This window comes from Eptatretus burgeri, chromosome 2, assembly GCF_056783735.1.
Source record: "Eptatretus burgeri isolate ZD-2024b chromosome 2, Ebu_testis_v1, whole genome shotgun sequence".
Lineage (NCBI taxonomy): Eukaryota > Metazoa > Chordata > Myxini > Myxiniformes > Myxinidae > Eptatretus > Eptatretus burgeri.
This window is the reverse complement of record NC_140962.1, coordinates 144755041-144778325: the sequence shown is the minus strand read 5'-3', so window position 1 is coordinate 144778325 and position 23285 is coordinate 144755041. Positions and strand designations below refer to the sequence as shown.

General features: G+C 45.5%; 1 long non-coding RNA gene across 1 annotated transcript; it reads left to right on the top strand.

Moving 5' to 3' along the window:
- The first annotated feature begins 16178 nt into the window (after positions 1 to 16178).
- On the top strand, positions 16179 to 22981 carry LOC147033421 (uncharacterized). The gene is made up of 2 exons (XR_015052318.1): positions 16179 to 16220; positions 21180 to 22981. It is a non-coding gene; the product is annotated as an uncharacterized LOC147033421 (long non-coding RNA).
- Positions 22982 to 23285: the final 304 nt, after the last annotated feature.

Here is a 23285-nt window from a genome sequence, read left to right as displayed (position 1 = left end):
ATTATTGAATCTCAACAACTACTTGACCAATATCAATGATGTTGATGTCTATATTTGGGTTTTCACACATGCTTGATCAGTTGGAATATGTTTTAAGTTGAATGTAGGTCAAGGTTATGCATTGGGACAAAGGTCAAGGTCATATTTTGACCTCTTGGTGCAGAAATAGGCATATCTCATGAGGAACCTGGTCTACACTAAAATGTTTTATCTGTCTTTGCAGGCATGTGGCTATATGACTTGTAGCAATGGATGCTGATCCAGCTTCAAGAAAACGGGGAGTTTTGTTAAATTATGACAAATGTATAGTATTTCAAGAAGAAAACAAACAACACCGTGTTACAACGACTGTACATGTGATGGCCTTAAGACAATCCATAATGCAAGACAAATTCGACTGAAGTTATAGAATGACAATTTTCGATCTGCAACTGATCGGCTTACTGATGTGTTCGCTGCATGTTCTTCTCCATCAATAACATGTCACAATGGATGCCGTGCCTCCTATACAAGTGCTTACAAACTCGAAAGACTAAAAGCTGCAGATATAACACTTGATCAGATTCAATGGAGTTCTTCATCCCCCACAACCCTTGAGGAAAAAATCCTCCTACGAAGTAAGGTGACACAGATCAACTGGAACTTGTGCATATTTTGCCAACGAGAGACCAAGGAAAAAGTCCACCTTATACAGAAGAAGCAAGTTAGCAAAGGAATCCCAGAAGCAGCCAAGCATGACCCGAGTTTGAGGACACAACTGGCTTGTGTAAATGATCTCATAGCAGCTGATGGCAAACATCACAATACCTGCCATGTCAGGTTCAAACGTTGCACTGACAAAATAAGCAAATCAGCACTAAATGCCAGTGATGTCGTATTGCTTTGGCTTTGTCATGAGCTTGAGCAATTAGCATCACATGCTGATATTCTAGAGATTACAGATGTGTGGGAAAGACATTGTACACTAGCTAGTGAAACGGACATCACCATTCCATCATCATTTATGAGTCAAAGGAGCACATTCAAAGATAAGTTAGCTGAACGTGTGGATGGTGTGTATGAAGTTATAGTTCTCCATGATGAAGCATGCACAGAACCCAGAACACTACTCATCCCAACCAAGTTCCACCACATCCCATCATCTGACATGGTGAAGGATGATGGTGTAAAGCTCACTATTCCCCCATTTAAGCATCAAACGGATGACTCGTTTCTCTCCATGGTGCATGTTGCACTACGCATAAGAGGTGATATGTTCTCACATCCGAAGCCTGATGGAATTGAAGTCAGTGAGGACAGAGCAAGAGATTATGTGCAGCAAGAGATTACGAACTTAGATTATGACAGTCTGTACATGTTCCTCAACTTACTATTGGGTGGACAGCATCTCTTAGAGGATAAAGTGAACAGTGATGGTGATTACAAACATGATTCACTCCGCCAAACCAGAATACTTAGCATTGCTCAAGATCTTATTTATACTGCTCGCAGAGACAAAATTTATATCCCAAAACACATTGGAATGGGAAGTAGTCTTCACCAAACAACACGTTCGAAGGAGCTAGTTGACATGTTTCATCAAGCTGGCCACGTGATGAGTTACCGTGATGTTATCAGGCTGGACATGGCACGAGCTGAAAAAAACACCAACAACCATGGATGACAATGGCTCGGTCGTCCCTCCCAACTTAGTCGAAGGACGTGTTGTTCATTTTTCAACTGACAATGTGGACATAAATGAAGCCACTTTGGATGGAAAAGCAACTTTTCATGCAACCCAGGTTGCAGCATGGCAGAGAGGCCCACCCAAAGTTAATCTACTTGATGGTATCAAGTTCTCCAATACAGGAATACTGCACATCCCAGATGCTATGAACGACATAATGCCAGCACCTAACAGTGGAACCACCGAAGGCCCAAACAATGATGAGATTACACCTGGTTCGTTTACACAATCGATGGACGAATGCCCGTCAGCGAAGAAAGCCCATGCGACTGACATGGCATTCACAATGACGCGATCATCTCAGGAACCAATGCCTTCTTCGACTTCCTTCAATCAAAAGGCAAGCATGGTCAATCCAGAGCAAACATCAGTGGGGTACCTTCCCATAATCCAGGCTCCTGTACATGACATTGATACGCTGAACACTGTAGTCAGGCGAGCGTTGCATGGAGCTCAATTGATGGAACAGGAACATCTTGTTCTAACAGTGGATGAGGGCTATATCCGAAGTTGATGGAACTCAAGTGGTCTGTTGACGAATACAAGGATGTGGATGCACCAAGCGATGCCTGAGTAAGCTCTGTGGTTGCAGGAAAATGCACTTACCATGCATTGAAGCTTGCAAATGCCACAAGCATGCCGCCGAATGTCGGAACATTCTACCTAATGGGACTTAAACTAAGTCCTCCACACACATGTAGTAATGTAACAATACAATATAATTGTGGACAAATAAAAGTTTATATTTTGTGATGTTAGATACTTATATTTCTGTAAAGTTTGATAGCCAAACCAAAATCCATTGCAACCCAACCAGAATCAATTCCACCCATCTGGAAAAGCATATAATTTGATCATCAGAGCTTGTGCTGAGGACCATGCTCCACCGGTTGGTCAAGTGCTGGTAACCTCTGACCACACTCTGATTAGGCATCTGATCAAGTAATAATTATATCAGGAAACCAGAACATTTGCAGTTTTAATCAATGTTATCAGTTAAGTCTTTTGACCTGTCTAGTCTGTGTTTAACTTAAATTTTCAAGTTTATATTCACATATCGGATCAAAGGACTATTCTAAAATATGACAAGGACAATTGAACATTGAGTTGCTAAAGGCACTGAAATTTTAAGAATACAGGGACATGATCGTTCTCAGTAGATCATAAAGTATGATTTGAAATGTTGATGTTGTATCTAGTTATTTTGTAAAAGAAAAGGGAGTCGTCATGATCGTTATTTTCACCGTCTCATGTCATGTTTGCAAGACACAATAAAGAGAACCTCATTTTGGAGTGGACTTCCTCCATGCTGGATTCTGTGTTTAATGTGGTGCATGTTTTGAAGCATTACAACCTGTAACCAGCTTTAATGAACATTATAGGATATGTATCATGCATGTGTTGATGTTTGATTTAAGCAGTTTATAAATTAACAAAGTCTTGCCAGCCATTTCTGCTTTATTGATATGCAAAAATTCAGTTATGATTTCCCATTCATTGTGAAACTCATTGGTAACTGCACCCCTCTTCTACATTGATCAATGACAAAATATAACTATAGCTGTATTCATTTACAGTAAGTATATCCCACATCTGAGCCATGATATTATGATAAAGTTAAGTCACTCATTTAAAGTCAGTCGGTGATAAAATTTGCCCTAATGTGGTGGCCATCTTGATTTCTTAACATATCAGGGTCTAAATAATGGGCTCAATGGATTCCTTGCACCTAATAAGATACAAACAGATGTTTTATTTATGTTCTTACCATGTTTGGCACCACAGATATGAAAAAAATGAATTTTTCATGTATTGCTGATGGCCATTTTTGATTTATCAAGTTTATGGGTTCACCATTGAAAATGCAGCTGGGCAAACCTCCTAGTTCGATTTTGAACATATAAATACATCTAAAAATAGTTGTTTGCCAGCTGTAAACATGAATATGCCTCCATAACTTTAAATATGTACATTTTCCCAGATTCTGCCCAGTCTAAAAGACTTAGAGATCCTCCACGAGGATCTAAAAACCAGGGTAGGAGTTTACAGCTGGGTCAAGATTCGAATCCAAGTCAGACAACGTTTAGGTAAATGCACGTTCCTTGTCGAAGCAATCCTGCCAGACATTTTCCAAAATGGTGAGATATTCACCTTAACGCTGTCCTCAGACTCTAACAAATCCGAGCTTTCTACGTCCTGGGTTCGAATCTCACCCAACTCTAAACTTCAACTGTCATTCCAGTGTTTCATCAATGTTTGTGCCGTCCATCGGATCGGTGTTATACTGTGCACCCCGTCTATCTACTGTCAGCATTACAGTTAGTGGACGTTAAAGATCACATGGTGTCATTCGTGAAGAGCAGGCGAGCCATCTCCGGCACCCTGAACACATTCAAAAGCTAACCTATCGGGGGAACTGCATCACCGGTACGGCTGCTCTCCCAGTAAATGATGCTACCCACAACCTTGACCGAGCACAAATGATAGGATGAACAAAGCACACTGATGAATCATCCTGCCAGTGCAACGCAGGGATGACAGTTTATAGCTGGGTTGGGATTCGAACGCAGGTGAGACAGCTTAGAGTTAGTGAGCATACCTCAGGGCTATCTTCTGCCGTGATTTGGTGATTCATTGCTTTTATAAAAATTGAATTAATCCGAGCAGTAGTTCCGACTGATTTTGAAAAAAGAAAAAAGTTTTCATTTGTCCAAATTGCACACTCTGTGACGGCCCTTCCTCTCCTCGACTCCCAGAGAGTTATATGGTGGTAGAGGGACTTTGGCAGGAGAATAGTGTGGGGGGAGGGTAGGGAAGACAGCGTGAGCGTGTGTGTGGGGGGGTGGAAAGTGGTGTGAGGTGGGGGGAGGGGTGTGAGAGAGAGAGAGAGAGAGAGAGAGAGAGAGAGAGAGAGAGAGAGAGAGAGAGAGAGAGAGAGAGAGAGAGAGAGAGACAGAGAGAGATAGAGAGACAGATAGACACAGAGACAGAGACAGAGACACAGAGACTGACTTTGTATACTTTTTAAAAGTGTTAAAACACACCAGAAAAAACACTCCATAAAAACAAATATTAAAAAAATTAATTTTACAGCAAAATTAAATTCAACAAAAGCAATACAAACAAGGATGTATGTTCATGTCCAACACACCACACAATGATACTTATATGTCTAAGTATGTGGAAGTACTTTACACTTTTACAAAACCAGATTACATCACAAAAAGAAGTTCAAACCTCATCAGTGTACCACTGATCACCCGTACCGGTGACTAATTCACCAGGGGGTTGACTCAGCCTGCCATCCTTCCCAGGTCGGCGAAATGAGTCGCAGTGTGTACTTGCGGAGGGGCACTGCATCAGCGACACAGTCGCGTTTCCAAGAAATGATAACGAACGACCACGGCAGTTTCGCTTCCATACGCAAGAAGAAGAAGAAGAATAAAAGAAGAAGAAGAATGAACAGTCGAGTCGAGTGGTGTGAACGAAGCTGCAAAGTCAATTCATAAAGGTGACTGGGTTAATGGAGGGAAGAAATAGATCGACAAAAAAACAACGTGTCCACAGACCTGTCTGCAAATCGGATCCACAGTGCGAGGAAAATCGCTTCAATGAGTTCAGGGGAAAAACAAGACGATGATGTCTCCCCCATCCACGGAACTGCATAAATTATGGCGTGTGACGTCACAATACCGAGCAAAAACTCCCAACGTCCGTTGTCACGGCAACCAACACGAATGCACGCGCCAACAGAGAATGCATGAATATGGCTCAAAAAGGAATATAAACTGATTTTAAAAGGAACAAGTTTCATAAATAATGGGGATGGAGGCCACAGGAATGGAATGTGAATAAAAACAACGGAGAAAACCTGATCAGCACACATTGCCGAGAGTCTGAGCCGGTAACGGTTTCCAATAGCAACTCTCCTTCAGACCATTCCTGATGAGGTCAGGAACACAGGATGACCAGGAGAGTGCTCGTGGTGTGCGTGTGTGTGCGTGTGTGTGTGTGTGTGTGTGTGTGTGTGTGTGTGTGTGTGTGTGTGTGTGTGTGTGTGTGTGTGTGTGTGTGTGTGTGTGTGTGTGTATGTATGCGTGTGTGTGTGTTTTCCATGGTGAAGTGTCGGGAGACACAAAACAGACCGGTCTTGCAGGTCACCAGATATGCCAACAATGCTTTTCCAGTCAGCTCGCCATCAAACCCCTTCCCGCCTTCTTGACACTTCCGCACTGGTGGTGGATCTTGACAACAGTGCTGGACGTTTGTTCGGGTTTAATCGCCGTGGCAGCCCCCTGCCTCTCTTTCTCTCTCGTCCCCTGCTGGCTGTTGATGCGCTGGGTGTGGCAAGATGGCTGCTGGGTATGGCAAGATGGCCGCTGGGTGTGGCAAGATGGCTGCTGGGTGTGGCAAGATGGCTGCTGGGTGTGGCAAGATGGCCGCTGTATGTGGCAAGATGGCCGCTGGGTGTGGCAAGATGGCTGCTGGGTGTGGCAAGATGGCCGCTGGATGTGGCTAGATGGCCGCTGGGTGTGGCAAGATGGCTGCTGGGTGTGGCAAGATGGCTGCTGGGTGTGGCAAGATGGCCGCTGTATGTGGCAAGATGGCCGCTGGGTGTGGCAAGATGGCTGCTGGGTGTGGCAAGATGGCCGCTGGATGTGGCAAGATGGCCGCTGGGTGTGGCAAGATGGCCGCTGCGTGTGGCAAGATTGCCGGTGTGTGTGTGTGTGTGTGTGTGTGTGTGTGTGTGTGTGTGTGTGTGTGTGTGTGTGTGTGTGTGTGTGTGTGTGTGTGTGTGTGTGTGTGTGTGTGTGTGTGTGTGTGTGTGTGTGTGTGCGTGCGTGCGTGCGTGTGTGTGTGTGTGTGTGTGTGTGTGTGTGTGTGTGTGTGTGTGTGTGTGTGTGTGTGACTATGGTGAGTAGAGGGAAAACAATGTTTTTGGTTCGTTTGGTGTGGAATTTTGTCGTAAATTCAGTCGCATCCATCTTGTCCACTCCATCCATCCTCTCCTGCCCCCCATGCCTCCATACAGCCATTGTTTGTCCAAGCCTTCCTCTGCCTTGGCCTTCAACTCTGCTGTCGGTGTTTCTTCTCCCTCTCCCTGTCTCTGCTGTTCCGTTTGTCCTGTTGTATCCTGATCCGTTCAGCAGCCTGTGCCTGCTGGTTGCATCAATTTTCTCCTTACATTGACGGCCACTACGCGTTCGGGGAATTAACTGGCTATTAAAGCCGATAAAAGTGATAATCTGGTCCGACGGAACTTGGCGATTTAAAACCGCTCGGCAAAACGCACACGGGACGAGCACGCCTCGCGGCTCGTTCCGTACAAGTTCCGGTCGAGGTATAAACTCTCGGTATTTCTGTCCTCGCGAATAGGTAGGTATATCGACAATTCAGCGATTAACCCTGCAGCGTGGACAGAATATTGACAAGTTTATGGTGCGTTAAAAGACATCTGCAGCTGGTTTCCGGGGTTGTCCGGAAAGCTTTTCTCTCCTCAAGCATGAACAGGGCCATGCGAGATGGCCCCCTTCAATAATGGCCTCCTTGTTGATATGGTGCAGGCATGATGGGCCTCCTCCCGTGTTAGATTTCCTTATAAATTCCTTGTGTTCGTCTGTCTCCTGTTTCTGGCGGCTGCTTCTCACACTGCATTGAAAAGCTCAACATTCACTTTTGTGATGATGGGAGAACAAGCATGAGGAATGTTAATGCCAAACAAGACTAGATTCCGGCCTTCGGTGGGCGCGTGACTGCAATTTGACTGAAGCGGTCGTGCGAATGCCGATGCTGGTGGAAATCTGTAACAGTATTAAATAGATGACCCCAGTGCGTACGTATTAAATAGATGGCCCTCAGTGCGTAAATATTAAATAGATGGCCCTCAATACGTACGTAGTAAATAGATGGGCCCTCAACGCGTACGTATTAAATAGATGCCCTCAGTGCGTACGTATTAAATAGATGGCCCTCAATTTGTTTGTTTGTTTGTTTGTTTGTGAACAGTATTACGGAAAAACTCCTCGACGGATTTCGACGAAATTTGGTAGGGGGGTTAGGTATGGTCCAAGGATCATGCCATTAAATTTTGGACTGGTCCAAAATTGTTAGAGAAAATTTTTTCTTTTTTTTTTGCATTTCTACATGTTTTAAGTGATTTCCAACCCCCCCCCAAGTTTTTTTTTACCCACCCCCCCAAAATGAAAGAGAATTTTTTTTTTGCATTTCTACATGTTTTAAGTGATTTCCAACCCCCCCCCCCCAAATTTTTTACCCCCACCCCAAAAAAATAGAGAAAATATATATTTTTTGCATTTCTACATGTTTTAAGTGATTTCCAACACCCCCCCAAAAAAAATTGTTACCCCCCCCAAAGAAATTGTTAGAGAAAATTTTTTTTTGCATTTCTACATATTTTAAGTGATTTCCAACCCCCCCCCCCCCAAAAAAAAAAAGGAAAATTTTTTTTGCATTTCTACATGTTTTAAGTGATTTCCACCCCCCCAAGAAAAATTGTTTGAGAAAAAAAAATTCCGCAACTTTTTTTTCAAGAAAATTTCAATATTTTTTTTTTTTTTTTTAGCATTTTTACATGTTTTATGTGATTTCCAACCCCCCCCCCCCCAAAAAAAAAAAAATGTTGGAGAAAAGAACTATAACTCGGTCAGCACTGTTGACATCATATTTAATGAATAAGATATAAGGTTTACTTGAGTGACCCAGCAGTATTAGCGGCGGAGGTTTTGCACTCGCCCGAGTGCTCCCCCTCTCGTTAACCTCTGCCATCGAAGATGGAAGGAGGTGTTTTCACCCCTGTCTGTTTGTTTGTTTGTTTGTGAACAGTATTACGGAAAAACTCCTGGACGGATTTCGACGAAACTTGGTGGGGGGATTAGGTATAGTCCAAGGATCATGCCATTAAATTTTGGACTGGTCCAAAATTGTTAGAGAAAATTTTTTCTTTTTTTTTGCATTTCTACATGTTTTAAGTGATTTTCAACCCCCCCCCCCAAGTTTTTTTTTACCCACCCCCCCAAAATGAAAGAGAATTTTTTTTTTGCATTTCTACATGTTTTAAGTGATTTCCAACCCCCCCAAATTTTTTACCCCCACCCCAAAAAATAGAGAAAATATATTTTTTTGCATTTCTACATGTTTTAAGTGATTTCCAACCCTCCCCCCCAAAAAAAATTGTTACCCTCCCCCCAAAAAAATTGTTAGAGAAAATGATGTTTTTTTGCATTTCTTCATATTTTAAGTGATTTCCAACCCCCCCCCCCCAAAAAAAAAAGAAAAATTTTTTTTTGCATTTCTACATGTTTTAAGTGATTTCCACCCACCAAGAAAAATTGTTTGAGAAAAAAAAATTTGCAACTTTTTTTTCAAGAAAATTTCAATTTTTTTTTTTTTTTTTTTTAGCATTTTTACATGTTTTAAGTGATTTCCAACCCCCCCCCCCCAAAAAAAAATGTTGGAGAAAAGAACTATAACTCGGTCAGCACTGTTGACATCATATTTAATGAATAAGATATAAGGTTTACTTGAGTGACCCAGCAGTATTAGCGGCGGAGGTTTTGCACTCGCCCGAGTGCTCCCCCTCTCGTTAACCTCTGCCATCGAAGATGGAAGGAGGTGTTTTCACCCCTGTCTGTTTGTTTGTTTGTTTGTGAACAGTATTACGGAAAAACTCCTGGACGGATTTCGACGAAACTTGGTGGGGGGATTAGGTATAGTCCAAGGATCATGCCATTAGATTTTGGACTTGGTCCAAAGTCCAATATGGCCGCTCTGGCGGCCATTTTGAAAAAATATTTGAATTTTTTTTTTTTTTGCATTTCTACATGTTTTAAGTGATTTCCAACCCAAAAAATATAAATTTGTTAGAGAAAAAAAAACAAATTTTGCACCTTTTTTCAAAAAAAATTCGATTTTTTTTTTGGCATTTCTACATGCGCGTTGATCTCGTTTAGTTTATTCAATCGTGGTTCAGTAGAGTCTGATCCGTTTTGACCTTCAATGAATAGGATATCAGGTTCACTGAAGTGACCCAGCAGTATTGGCGGCGGAGGTTTTGCACTCTACCGAGTGCTCCCCCTCTAGTTTTGAATGCAATACGGCAGTTCAATTTGAAGGAAAAGGACGCTACGAACGGGTTAACATTTAAACAAGGACATTTATTCACAAAACGACACATATGCAGCCATGCAGTCCTGTATGCAACCAATGCACGTATACAAGGATGCAATGAATGGGGGTAGGGACAAGACGCGAGCAAGACAAAGACTACAACCGTATATTTGTTCACAAAAAAATATTTTTCACGAAAAAATAAGTGACCACTATATTCATTATTGTTGTGTGTGTGTGTCTGTCTGTCTGTCTGTCTGTCTGTCCTGAGCATAGCTCCGTGGGTTTTGATCTGATCCTTACAAAATTTTGGTGGGAGGTTTATATCATGATCTAGTTGTGTTTTCCTGAAAATGGGCATGGTGCGCCCATTATGGGTGGAGCCACGCCCAAAAAACGTGTTTTTAGGGGGTAGCCGATTTCATTTTGCATCTTCTCCTCGGGGGTTTGTCGAATCTGACAGTGGTTTCGGCATTTGGTTAGCGCAATGGCACCTGCATAGCCCCACGGAGCTCGATTTTTCATTTTCGTCCCAAGGTCAAGGTCACAAGGTCACGAACTTAGAAAATTGCAAATTTTGACACAAATTTTTTTCTTCTCCGAGGGGTTTGTCGAATCTGGCAGGGGTTTCGGTGTTTGGTTATCCCAATGGCACCTGCATAGCCCCACAGAGCTCGATTTTTCATTTTCGTCCCAAGGTCAAGGTCACAAGGTCATGAACTTAGAAAATTGCGATTTTGACATAAAAATCCATCTTCTCCAAGGGGTTTGTCGAATCTGACAGTGGTTTCGGTATTTGGTTAGAACAAAGGCACCTACATAGCCCCACGGAGCTCGATTTTTCATTTTCATCCCAAGGTCAAGGTCACAAGGTCACGAACTTAGAAAATTTCGTATTTTGACATAAAAATCATACGACCGCCCAAACTTTGAGAGCCAGGATGACAATATTTTTTATGCATAATCTTGAGGTCATTCCCCACCTAAAGTCTTGAAACCATTTTTCTCTATCTCGAACACCTTGCCCGTGACGCCCCCTTCAAGTTTGTTTTTACGCTGATTTCATCAAAGTATGGATAATCCGATGAGTGTGAAATGCCATATAGCCTATATGACGTTATATTGTTCCTGGAATGTTCCAGAGGAAGTTTTGCACCAAAGGTCATAATCCTTAACCTTTGACCTTTAAAGGTCACAAAGGTCAAATTTTCAAAGTTGTGGGAATCGAACCGGGTTTTTGACCTTCTTCGACGAACCAACTCCAATAAGCTATAGCACGTATACTGTTTCCTTATTTTAATGTCCACAACATTGTTTTGTGATCTTTGGGTTGGGTTCTCAACACATACGTATTAAATAGATGGTTCTCAACACGTACCTATTAAATAAATAGTCCTCAACGTGTATGTATTAAATAGATGGTCCTCAACGCGTACGTATTAAATAGATAGTCCTCAAGGCGTACGTATTAAATAGATGGTCCTCAAGGCGTACGTATTAAATAGATGGTCCTCAAGGCGTATGTTTAAATCGATGGCCCCTCAGTGCGCTGCTGATTGTTGATTGATTTTTTTCGTTTCTGTACTTATCCATAATAGTAATTATTATTATTATTGCAATTAGTACATAAAACCACCTTTGTTCGTCTGACCATCGTTGGTAATTACAGCTTGTGCGTTGTGGTGATTGAACTCGACTCTCAAATCGAGTTAATTAAATACAAGAAACATTTGTAATATTTATGTGAAGCGAACGGATTTAACACCTTGTTAAACACTTATTCACACGAGACTTAAAGCAATGCCAGTCGTTCGTACTTTCCAGCGGGTTCCTCAACAACAGAAGGTTCTGGAAGGAATGTCTGAGGCGCACTTTCAACAAACACTGCATTTCATTTCTGTGCTGTGTGATGTGGTTGGGTTTTCGTATATCATGCCTCGCCCGCTAGGGGTGGCAGGAGTGTACTTCTGGTCGCGCAATAAAGCGGAGTTGATGCTGGCCCGCGTGCTTCTTGCGTCCCACCGCACCTCGTACACTCTAGTTGGCTGACGAGGATGGTTGAATACGGACTTGTGCCCGTTTTCGACGGAGACGACTTCGAATTGTTTTCGGAGCAATTGGAATGCTATTTCCACGCGAACGATGTGGTCGACGAGAGCAAGCAGAAGTCGATCTTGCTCGCTTCGCTTTCGCCGGAGCATTATCGGCTACTGGGTGATTTGGTGGCACCGAACAGGCCCCGGGATGACGAGCTGTCGTTTCGGGACATTGTGGAGAAAATGAAAGCACACATGGCGCTGGAGAAGTCATTACAGCTCGCTCGATTCCAGTTCGATCGCCTCTCGAAAGGTGCAGAGGAGCGCGTCGCTGATTTCGTGGCGCGGATTAAGCGTTCTTCCGTGGCCTGCAAGTTCACGGCGGGGGAGCGGCCAGCTCGGCTCAGAGATCGTTTTATTGCTGGTTTACGAGATGCGAAGATGGTTTCAGCGGTTTTACGGTTGAAGGGTGAAGCCATTACATTCGACTCGGCGGTCAGCACGGCTACGGCGGTCGAGCAGACTCGCGGGGATGTTCGAGCCATCACCGGCAACGCGGGGTCGCGAGCACCCCGGGACGCGCGCACGACCTTCGATGCGGGTCGGACGTCGCCACGCGGCCGCGCGTGCGGTGGGGTGACCCCGCGGACGTGCTTGGGATGTGGAGGTCGACACCTGCGCCGTGCATGCCCGTGCAAAAGCAACGTGTGTTTGAATTGTCACAAGGTGGGTCATTTGGCGCGTGTGTGCCGTGGGGCGACGGCCACCGTTAAGGTCATGGACGGCGATGTGCGAGGCGACTCGGGGCGGAACCAGCGGCCGTTGTTGAGCCTGTTTTCAATTGGCTCGGCGACGGCGCGCCCGATGACGGTGGAAGTCGAAGTGAACGAAACGCCGATCACGTTCCAGGTCGATACGGGAGCAGCGGTGTCGCTCATAGGCGAACAGACCGCGCGTAGACTCAACGGCCTGAAGCTTATCAGGTCAAACCTCACGCTGTTCACGTACACCCGCGAGAAGATAACGCCAGTCGGGATGGCAGACGTGTCTGTGCGGTATCAAGGCCAGGTCGCCACGCTTCGGGTGTACGTCGTGCGGGGGAGGGGGCCGTCTCTCCTCGGCCGAGATTGGATGGCCCGCATCAGGCTAGACTGGGCCGCAGTTCACCTTGTGCAACCCGTGCCGAGCCAGTGGGAGGATCAGTTGGAGGAGATTCTTCAAAGACATCAAGGGTTGTTTAGCGATGACCTTGGGAAACTCAAGGGCATGGAGGCAAAACTCTTCTTGAAGGAGGGGGTGGTTCCTCGGTTTTGTAAACCACGTCCGGTGCCGTATGCCCTGCGGGACAAGGTCAAGGGTGAACTGGATAGGCTGGAGGCCTGTGGAGTGATCGAACGGGTGTCGTGCTCGGATTGGGCCACCCCGGTTGTCACGGTGCTGAAACGGAATGGAGACGTCCGATTGTGCGGGGACTTCAAATCCACGGTTAACCCGGGGCTCAGCGTTGAGCAATATCCATTGCCGTCAATCGATGAAATATCTGCGCGATTGGCGGGGAGTCAATACTTCACAAAGCTAGACCTGCGTGATGCATATTTTCACCTGCCGATGGATCCCGGGAGTAGCGAGCTTTTGACAATCAACACGTGTCAAGGACTCTATCGATATACCCGACTCTGTTTTGGGATTGCTTCGGCCCGAGCTTTGTGGCAGAAAGCCATGGATCAGGTTTGCATTGGCCTGCCCGCTCAGACCTACCTGGACGATGTGCTCATTGCGGGGAAAACGGCGGACGAGCATCTTGCGAACATTACCCAAGTGCTGACAAAGTTAGAAGCGTGCGGCCTGCGCTTGAACAGGGACAAGTGCGCGTTCTTCAAGCAGCGCTTGGAATACCTCGGGCACATCATCACGCCGGAGGGGCTGTTGAAAGGTCCTCGGAAGGTGGAGGCGATTCAGCACATGCCACCGCCTCGCGACAAGACGCAGCTGCGCTCGTTCATTGGTATGGCCCCGTATTACCAAAGGTTCGTGCGCGGGCTCAGCTCACAACTTGTGCCGTTAACGCGGTTGCTCAAGAAGGACGAGCGCTGGGCTTGGGGCCTGCACACCAGGCGTCGTTCGACCGCGTCAAGCGGCTGCTCACAGAGGATACGGTCCTCGTGCACTATGAGCCTGCGCGTCCGCTCCTATTGGCATGTGACAGCTCTGCATATGGCATCGGGGCAGTGCTCTCCCACAGGATGGACGATGGTTCCGAGCGGCCTGTTTGTTTTGCTTCCCGGACCCTGTCCACAGCAGAGCGCGGATATGCCCAGATTGAGCATGAGGCTCTCAGCCTCGTCTGGGGTGTGCGGAGGTTTCATCAATACCTGCTGGGGCGGCATTTCACTTTGCAGACGGATCACAAACCGCTTCAATTCATCCTGAGACCCGAACGCGGGGTGCCGGTGGTAGCAGCCGCGCGAATACAGCGGTGGTGTCTGTTTCTAGGTGCTTACGATTATGATATTCAGTTCCGAAGCACCGAGAAGCATGCTAACTGCAACGGGCTCTCTCGCTTGCCGTGTGCAGAGGGTCCAGCTGCGTCTGAGTTGGGCGACCGGGTCGATGTGTTCGCGCTGGGCCAGGTCCAAAGCGGGCCGGTCATGGCCAGGCAGGTCGCGGTGGAATCGGCTCGTGATCCGGTGCTTGCCCGTGTCGTCCAGGCGATTTCTACGGGGAATTGGAGCGATCTGCCTTCGACACCGGCATTTCAACCTTTCACGTCACGTGCAGCGGAGCTGTCATTGGTCCAACGGTGCGTAATGTGGGGAATGAGGACGGTGATTCCACCGAGGTTCAGGCAGCGGTGTTTGGAAGAACTGCATGTCAGTCACCTTGGCATCGTGAAGATCAAGTCTTGCTAGTAGCCTGTTGTGGTGGCCGGGGTTGGACAAAGACATTGAGCAGTTGGTTAAGCGTTGCGCCACGTGCCAGACAGATGCTGATAACCCACGTCGAGCTTCGGGTCTCTGGCCTGTGCCAGACCGAGCTTGGCAGAGGGTCCATGTAGATTTTGCGGGGCCGGTTAATGGCAAAATGTTTTTGATTGTGATCGATGCATTCTCTAAATGGCCGGAGGTTGTAGTAATGCAGCATACATCAGCAAACATTACAGTAGAGAAACTGCGGACGATCTTTGCTAATAAAGGGTTGCCGGAGATCCTGGTCTCTGATAATGGTCCGCAGTTCATCGCGGGTGTATTTGATGAGTTTATGCGCCAGAATGGTATTCGACATCTAAGGTCCGCACCATATCATCCTGAGACGAATGGCCAAGCTGAGTCGTTTGTCAAGATGTTGAAGCGGGCTTTGCGCAGGGGGGGTGTTGCACCTGTGCAGACGGTGGTCGATGTCTTTTTTCTCCATTACAGGAACGCAGTTCATCCTGTCACGGGTGATTCGCCTGCCATTCGTCTCTATGGACAGGCATTGCGGTCCAGGCTGGATTTGCTGCGACCTGGAGGGTCGGGGAGTGGGGCAATGTCGCGTCCGACGCGGCTGCGCAGCTTCGAGGTGGGGCAGCGGGTAATGGTGCGCGATTATTTCCACGGTTCCAAATGGGTGCCCGCGGTGGTCTCTGTGGTGCTGGGGCCGGCGAATTGCATGGTGCGGACTGATGGTGGGGATGTGTGGAAGCGGCACGTGGACCAAATGTGGACGATTATTTCTGGTCGCGCAATAAAGCGGAGTTGATGCTGGCCCGCGTGCTTCTTGCGTCCCACTGCACCTCATACACTCCCAACAAATCGTCAGCAGGGAGCCCCCACGGAGACCTGCCAATGTTTCAAACCCAGAACCGGAAGGATATTTAAAAGTTCATGATAGACGCTCTCAAAAGGCACCCTCAATGCGAGGATGTGTACAGGTGTTTAGTATTTAAGGAGATCCAGATCCTGTATGTAAAAGAGCCGAGTCCTAAAAGAAGAAGAAGAAGAAGAACAACAACAACAACAACAACAACAACAACAACAACAACAACAACAACAACAACAACAACAACAACAACAACAACAACAACAACAACAACAACAACAACAACAACAACAACAACAACAACAACAACAACAACAACCTCTCTTTGAGTCAGTGTTCGCTTCGTGAGACGCGGCTAAAAAAATTTAAACTTTCGATCGACTGCGTCACACGCCAGCCTACCGCCCTTCCTTCAAAAAGGGTTGGCAGGTGTGTGTGTGTGTGTGTGTGTGTGTGTGTGTGTGTGTGTGTGTGTGTGTGTGTGTGTGTGTGTGTGTGTGTGTGTGTGTGTCACTGTGTCCTTGCAAGTGCTGGTGAGTTTCCCCCCCGTGTTTTCTTCTCTTCTCTGAGACAGAGAGAGACAGAGACAGAGACAGAGACAGAGACAGAGACAGAGACAGAGACAGAGACAGAGACAGAGACAGAGACAGAGACAGAGACAGAGACAGAGACAGAGACAGAGACAGAGACAGAGACAGAGACAGAGACAGAGACAGAGACAGAGACAGAGACAGAGACAGAGACAGAGACAGAGACAGAGACAGAGACAGAGACAGAGACAGAGACAGAGACAGAGACAGAGACAGACAGACAGACAGACAGAGAGAGAGAGAGAGAGAGAGAGAGAGAGAGAGAGAGAGAGAGAGAGAGAGAGAGAGAGAGAGAGAGAGAGAGAGAGAGAGAGAGAGAGAGAGAGAGAGGCGAGTCAGTGTGTGTAGTTTGGCCTAAAGAACCACGTGTTTTTTGAGGCCTGTGCTCTGCTTGCCATGTTTTCACCTTCGCCTGCAGGTTTTGTTCGCGACAGGTTCTCTTCAGTAATAGTAGGAATGGAGTTATCGTTGCCGTGAGTCCTTTTCGTTTGCGTTCCTCATTCCACGGTTCGCCACATTTTGTCTTCCCCACGACATTGTTCTCTCGTTTTAAAGAACAATGCCCAGTCGATCAATGCCTCAGCAACGCCGGTTGTTGAAAATCGAATATTATACGATGTTCATGATTTACCGAGGGAGACGATGAGGTGCTTCACCTGCGGTGAGCACCCGGACATTTTACAAGGTGCTTGTCCCACGTCCGACGACAGACCCACTTTGACGAGGTTTTTAAAGCTATTTTCGCTTGTATCTCGCTTTTCAAATTGTAGAATTTCATCAAACTTGGTGAAAAGGTAAAGTAAGACGGGGCAATTAAGTGATTAGATTTTGGACCGGATGTGATAAAGGTCAAAGGTCAAGGTCAAACTCTGAAATTTTACTGTTTACGCCCTAACTCATGAAATATTGGACAGGAATTCATCAAACTTGATACAACGGTAAAGTTAGACAGGGCAATTAAGTGATTAGATTTTGGGCCAGATATGATAAAGTCCAATGGGTCAAATATGTCAATACTCAAGTGTTTGTGCGGGAGAGCGGAGGCATACCCGTCGACTGCGTGCAGTCGAATTACTCAAGTTAAAATCGGTCAAAGGTCAAGGTCACAGTGAGGTCAAACATTCGATTTTTGATGGTTTGGTACAGAATAATTGTAGAAACTTCTGGTTTGTGTCGCTACCTTCTCTGGAGACAGTTTTATTAGACAAGGTGAGAGGTCAAGTTGACGATTTCGTAAGTACCAGTCTATTACTGCTTGTTTGTTTGTTTGTTTGTCTGTCTGCTTGTTCGTTTGTGTACAGGATATCTCAAAAAGTTGTCGATGGACCCGGATGAAATTTTGTGGACAGGTTGGGTGTGTGACAAGGAAGAATTGGTTCGATTTTGGTGAAGATCCAAATCCGGATCTGGATACGAGAATTATTTAATTTTTAAAGTGATTCTTCACCATTGAGAGATGGGGCCAAAAACGATATAGTGCTGTACAGCACGATATTTCAAAATGTATTGGGCCGGATACGTTCTCGTGGATCAGGCATTATGTGGCAGAGGTATGCACTCTACTGAGTGCCCTTCTAGTTTCCTTTGTTACTTCCACCATCTGCGATGGACGGTGGTTGTGTTTTCACCCCTGTCTGTTTGTGTGCAGGATATCTCAAAAAGTTATGAACGGATTCGGATGAAATTTGGTGGAGGTTGGATGTGTGACATGGACGAATAAAATGAGATTTTGGTGACGATCCAAATTTGGATCTGGATTTGCGAATTTATTGTTTTTTTTTTAAAGCGATTCTTCACCATTGACTGATTGGGCTAAAACTGATCATACAGCATGATATCTCCAAAAGTTGTGGATGGATTCGGATGAAATTTAGTGGACAGGTTGGATGTGTAACAAGGATGAAATGATTAGATTTTTGGTGCAAATCTGGATCTGGGAATTAATTATATTTATATTTATATATTTGTTTTTTTTAATTGATTCTTCACTATTGTGAGGTGCGGTCAAAAACGATATCGAGCACAATGTCTCAAAGTGGACGAGTTGTGACAATACTTGGTGGATAAGTTTGGTAGGTGACAAGAACAAGCCAATTCGATTTTGGTTCACGTCCAAATCCAGATCCGGCCTATCATTCCGGCGGAGGTATTTGCTCCACCGAGTGCAATTCTAGTTTCCGTAATGTTGTTACTGCAGATGACTTTCCAAAGTAGAAATGGGGTTATTTATTTATTACATGTGGAAGTAGTATGTCATTTCCCTCCACTCTATTTATATGGCCCTCTTTTTTTCTTACCCAGTTACAACTATCTCGACTGGAGCTTATTTTTTCCTTTTTTTTCACTTGGGCTCTCTCCTCTCCTCTCTTCTGCACTGTGCGTTTGGTACTAAATTCTCCCAAAACAGACTATAACTTGCCGATACGTGATGTCTGTCAATTCTCTTTTCTTTATCGGGGCAAGGTTCATGGAAGAGCAAAGTAGAACTGACTTGGGACAAACATCAAGGGAATGAATGAACAGGGGGGTAAAAAAATACTGATGAGGAGAGAAACACTGAAACTGCCAAGTATAATGGGGGTAATATCATGAATCGGAACTTAGGACGATAGATGTCGGTGCACTGCTTGCTTGAACTCTTAGAGGGAAGAGTATGACAGAACAGTCTTTGGCAGGTGGGTTCCATAGATGGGAGAAGTGAGGAATAAATGAGTCGAGGTGTGCAGATTTTGGAAGCTGAACCAGGAGAGGGTTGCTGGATCATGCATCCTGCAGTAAATTGGGAGTGCCGGAGGATTGAGAGAACACTTGTAGCAATTTTGGAGCATAGACGGAAGAAGAGAGACCACAGCCCGGCCTGCGATGTGACGGCCATCAACCCTGTGCTTCAGCCTCATCATGAGAGATTCCAAAGATTTTGAGCTTTTTCTTCCACACAATCTAGGAGAGACAGATTGGATGCTGTGGAACCAGCCCGTGCCATTGAGTTGCGGACCAACCCCTAGTTATCCTGCTTTCTGTATCTTTCTTTTTCTCTTCACCTCTGCCTGAATGCATGACTTTTTGACCAGCTCTTTTTGAGAGGTTCTGGGATTTAAGGGTTTAAATTGCGTATTTACTTGACTGAACCAAACGATCGTTGAATCAATCGTCCTGGAGCCCTGGGGTGTTTAATTGCATAAAAGTCTGATTAGTCCTAAATGTATTTTTGCTTAAATGATGGTCATGGGCAACAGAAAAATGAAGTCTTAAGGTCTCCTCGTGGTGGGTCTGTCCGCAAGCCCTCATTTGTGAGAATTTCTTTTAACTTAGGATTGAACAAATGCGAAATACCCTGAATCTATTGATTGCAGATTTATGCAAATTGCACATACAACCTAATCCTCCAGTCGGAATCATCTGATCGTCATTTAAATTAAACTCTTATCCTGTTGTACCAATTATTGACAAATACGTGACTTTCAAAATGACGTATGAATGATAAATGAAACCTTTTGCACAGTGTGTGTGTGTGTGTGTGTGTGTGTGTGTGTGTGTGTGTGTGTGTGTGTGTGTGTGTGTGTGTGTGTGTGTGTGTGTGTGTGTGTGTGTGTGTGTGTGTGTGTGTTTTTACAGTGACTCGGTTCGGCTCACCGGGCACTTTTCACCTGCCGTTATTAGCACAAAATCGAATTAATGTCGTCTTTTAAACATAATTTTCAGCAATTAGATGAAAGAGTGGCAATTTCACAATGGTTAACCATAATTGTTCTGTTCCTGAATGCAAATCGTACTCACGAGAATATAGGATGTACGAGAAATATTCGTGGACGAGAGGTGTCGAGTTCCTTTAATTTCCTATTCATACAAGTGGGTGGTGGCAATGGATCTAACACACATGCGCGTAAGAATTGTATGGCTACCACATTGTTGCTCACTGCTATGCGAAGCTAAATGTCTGAAGCCATCATGTTTGCAATCACCATGCCCTTCCTATAAATTTTTCCTTCGGTGTAAAATGGCCGAAGTGACAGTTAAAAGGTTGCTTATGGATGTTGCAGTCCTTGTGAAGATAGGCCTCAGCGACTGAGGCAGCATTTGTTGCCCGATGCACCGCCCAAATAACTACCTGGAATGTTCTTTCGATGTAGGAATGCTCGTTTGCCTTGAGGTGGGTGAGGAAGGGAGGACAGAGTTGAGAGGTTGAGAACTTTTCCTTGGGGGGGTGGTGGGGAGGGAATTGACGCTTTGTGTTTGGCAAAGGGAGGGTGAGGACCTGGGATTGGGGAGGTTGAGAATTTGGGGTTGGTTGGTTTGGGGGGGGGGGTGAGGGGTTATCCATGTGTGGTCATAATCTATGACATTCATGTATGGTCACTGAAAAGGAAGTATGGAGATGTGGTGGTATGTTCAACGGCAGTCTTTTTTTTTTTTAATAGGTCCCTCCTCCCCTCGCACGCACGCAATCACTTGCAAGACACCAAATTCCCGAATCCCCTCTGTTTTCCATGATTGTGGGAAATCGCTCGCTCTCCATTTTCACCTCTCCAAACTCGACCATTTTACTTTCTGGATTGTTTCTTCCCTCTCCTCTTTTCTTGTTCATTTATTCCCTTATTTTTGTCACTGCCAATTATATCTTGCCCTTCCATGAGCTTCACTTCTGTAAAGAAAAATAATAAGAAGAAAAAATCCAACTTTCTGATTTACATCAATTTTTGTATTCTTTTTTTAACCATATTTGCAGCAACAAATATTTTTTGCAACAACCAACCATATTTTTAACCATATTTAACAAGTGTACCATATTTGCAACAACACATAAGCTATCAGTGTACCATTAACTGCATCCATGAGATTTTCTTTGCCCTTCAGTCGTTGATTTTGAGTGTTGTTTGCTGAAAGATTGTTCTGTTTCTCCAGGTCCAAGTGGCTGCAGTCATGCAGCAAGACTGCTCGACAGAGATCACAAAATTGCACACCGTTTGTGATCACGTGTTGCGAGCATGTGTGCGGCACTTGGGGGACATCCCAGAGAAGATCCTTAACGATCTGGTAAAATCACTGTTCCAGAACCGTGAGGTGGATGCTGCAGTGTCATTGTTTCAGGAGCTATTGGCTGGTTTACTTCGCTGGCAGCCTATATGTGTGAACAATGCTCGGTTGAAATGTGATTATGACGTGCTCATCAAATTTTCTCGCAACCTTATGTGGAAAGCTGCTGCACAGACAGATCTGTGACCTAAGGCATTGGCTGCAAGCGCAGAAGCATTGAAATGTCTTGTACTTTCTGAATATTCTGGGAGAAAAGTAAATGAAGAGGAAAAGCTGACTGCTGTATTGCCAACACTGGTGATGCAAAATCTGGCAGCGGTATTCAAGTTCAAGGAAGACCTCAAAGATTTGACTTCCGATGAACTGATTACTTTCGAATCGAACCTCTTCTCTCCATTCCGACAGATGGTAGTCAGCCAGATATACCTCCCAAACTCTCAGCAACAGTTTCTGCAATTTCACCTGCTTCTGGAACAGGCAAAACTGGTGGCTATTGCTGGGCCTGCCAAACTGAAACCTGTCATCGCTGTGCAATTGCATGAAAACTTTACAAAACTAGCTGTTGTGGAAGTGCCCCTTTTGTTGGCTATGGACATTTGCTATGCTTTGCTTGACATTTCTTCTGCTGAGCCTGAGCTGCAAAAAGTTCCGACTTTTGCCCCGTTGGCATGCCGCCTCAAATTTCTGGACTGCTCAAATGATGCACGCGTGTTAGAAAGCTGTGAGATTCTTCTTTTTGCACTCGAATTGCTGATGCATAGTCCAGTTCATGACGAGGTGTTTTGGAAGTCTGGCTTCAGCGTCAAAAACATCTGTGGCCTACACAAGTTTTTGCAAGTGTATGTGGATCTCGTGCAACAGGAGCCTGCAAAGGTTGGCATGTTATTTGCAGACATGTTTTGTACTGTACAAACATTTTATCGCATTTTTGTTTGGATGAAGTTTTTAGCTCGCCTGTTCGAAGAACAGAGAGCTATTGCGATACCCCCGGTGTGAGCGTCAGCGTCAGCGTGAGCGTGAAAATGTTAAAGTTTTTGGTGCAAGTTATTTAGAAGCTTGCCATTCATTTAATATGTGTACTAGTATGCTGATATTTGGCATGGAGGTTCCTTTGGGGTATATTGTTATGGCTGTGGAAATTCGCAGACCACCATAAAGGACCTTTGATCAGTTATGACGATAAGTATATGTGTAGTTAGATTTCCCCACCGTTATTTAGTGGTCAGCGAGCCCTCTCCGGCGTGCTCCGCGCAAGCAGTTTGGTTGGCACCACGTTTAAGGTGGAGACACGGACGGACGGGAGACGCGGCAGCGCCGGTTGTGTGGTGGACCTGCGTGTCCGGACGAGGAGTGCCGGAGAGGGTTCGCCGGCCGCGAGAGGTCGGGGTGAGGCGCGACCACGCTGACGGTCATGGGAGAGGGACTCACCCGCCACAAAATGGGAAGTCCTTTCTCTTCCACTTATTTCTTTGGGTTTTTGTATGCATGCTGTGGCGCCGTGTCCAACAAGTTAGAACTGCCGAAGTGACTGTGCATGTGTGTACATTGCTTCAGTCGGTCATAATTCTTTCTTTGCATTTCTATTTGTGTGCTGTACATACGTGCATGACTGTTATTCATTACTTTGCCTCCATTCGTGTGGTTTCAATAAATGTGCTTGTCGAACTGTTCCCCGTTTCATTGCGTCCTTTCCTTTGTTTGAAAGTTCCATCTTGCATCACGGAAGGAATTGGTAGAAAGGTGTAAGCACCCGGTAAATAATCACGTCCGTCGTGGCCGGCGATAACACCGCTCGGTTATCACTGAAGCACGGAACGGACCGCTTAAGCGGTTCGTGTCCTAGGCCGGCCAGCGGCGAGGTACGATCGCCCGGTTAACTACCCGCGCAGGTACTTAGGTAGGTCGGGTTTGGCGAACAACCCTATCCTGCGCGGGTGGCCGATTGGCACGATTGTGGTGTGGTCGAAAGACCCA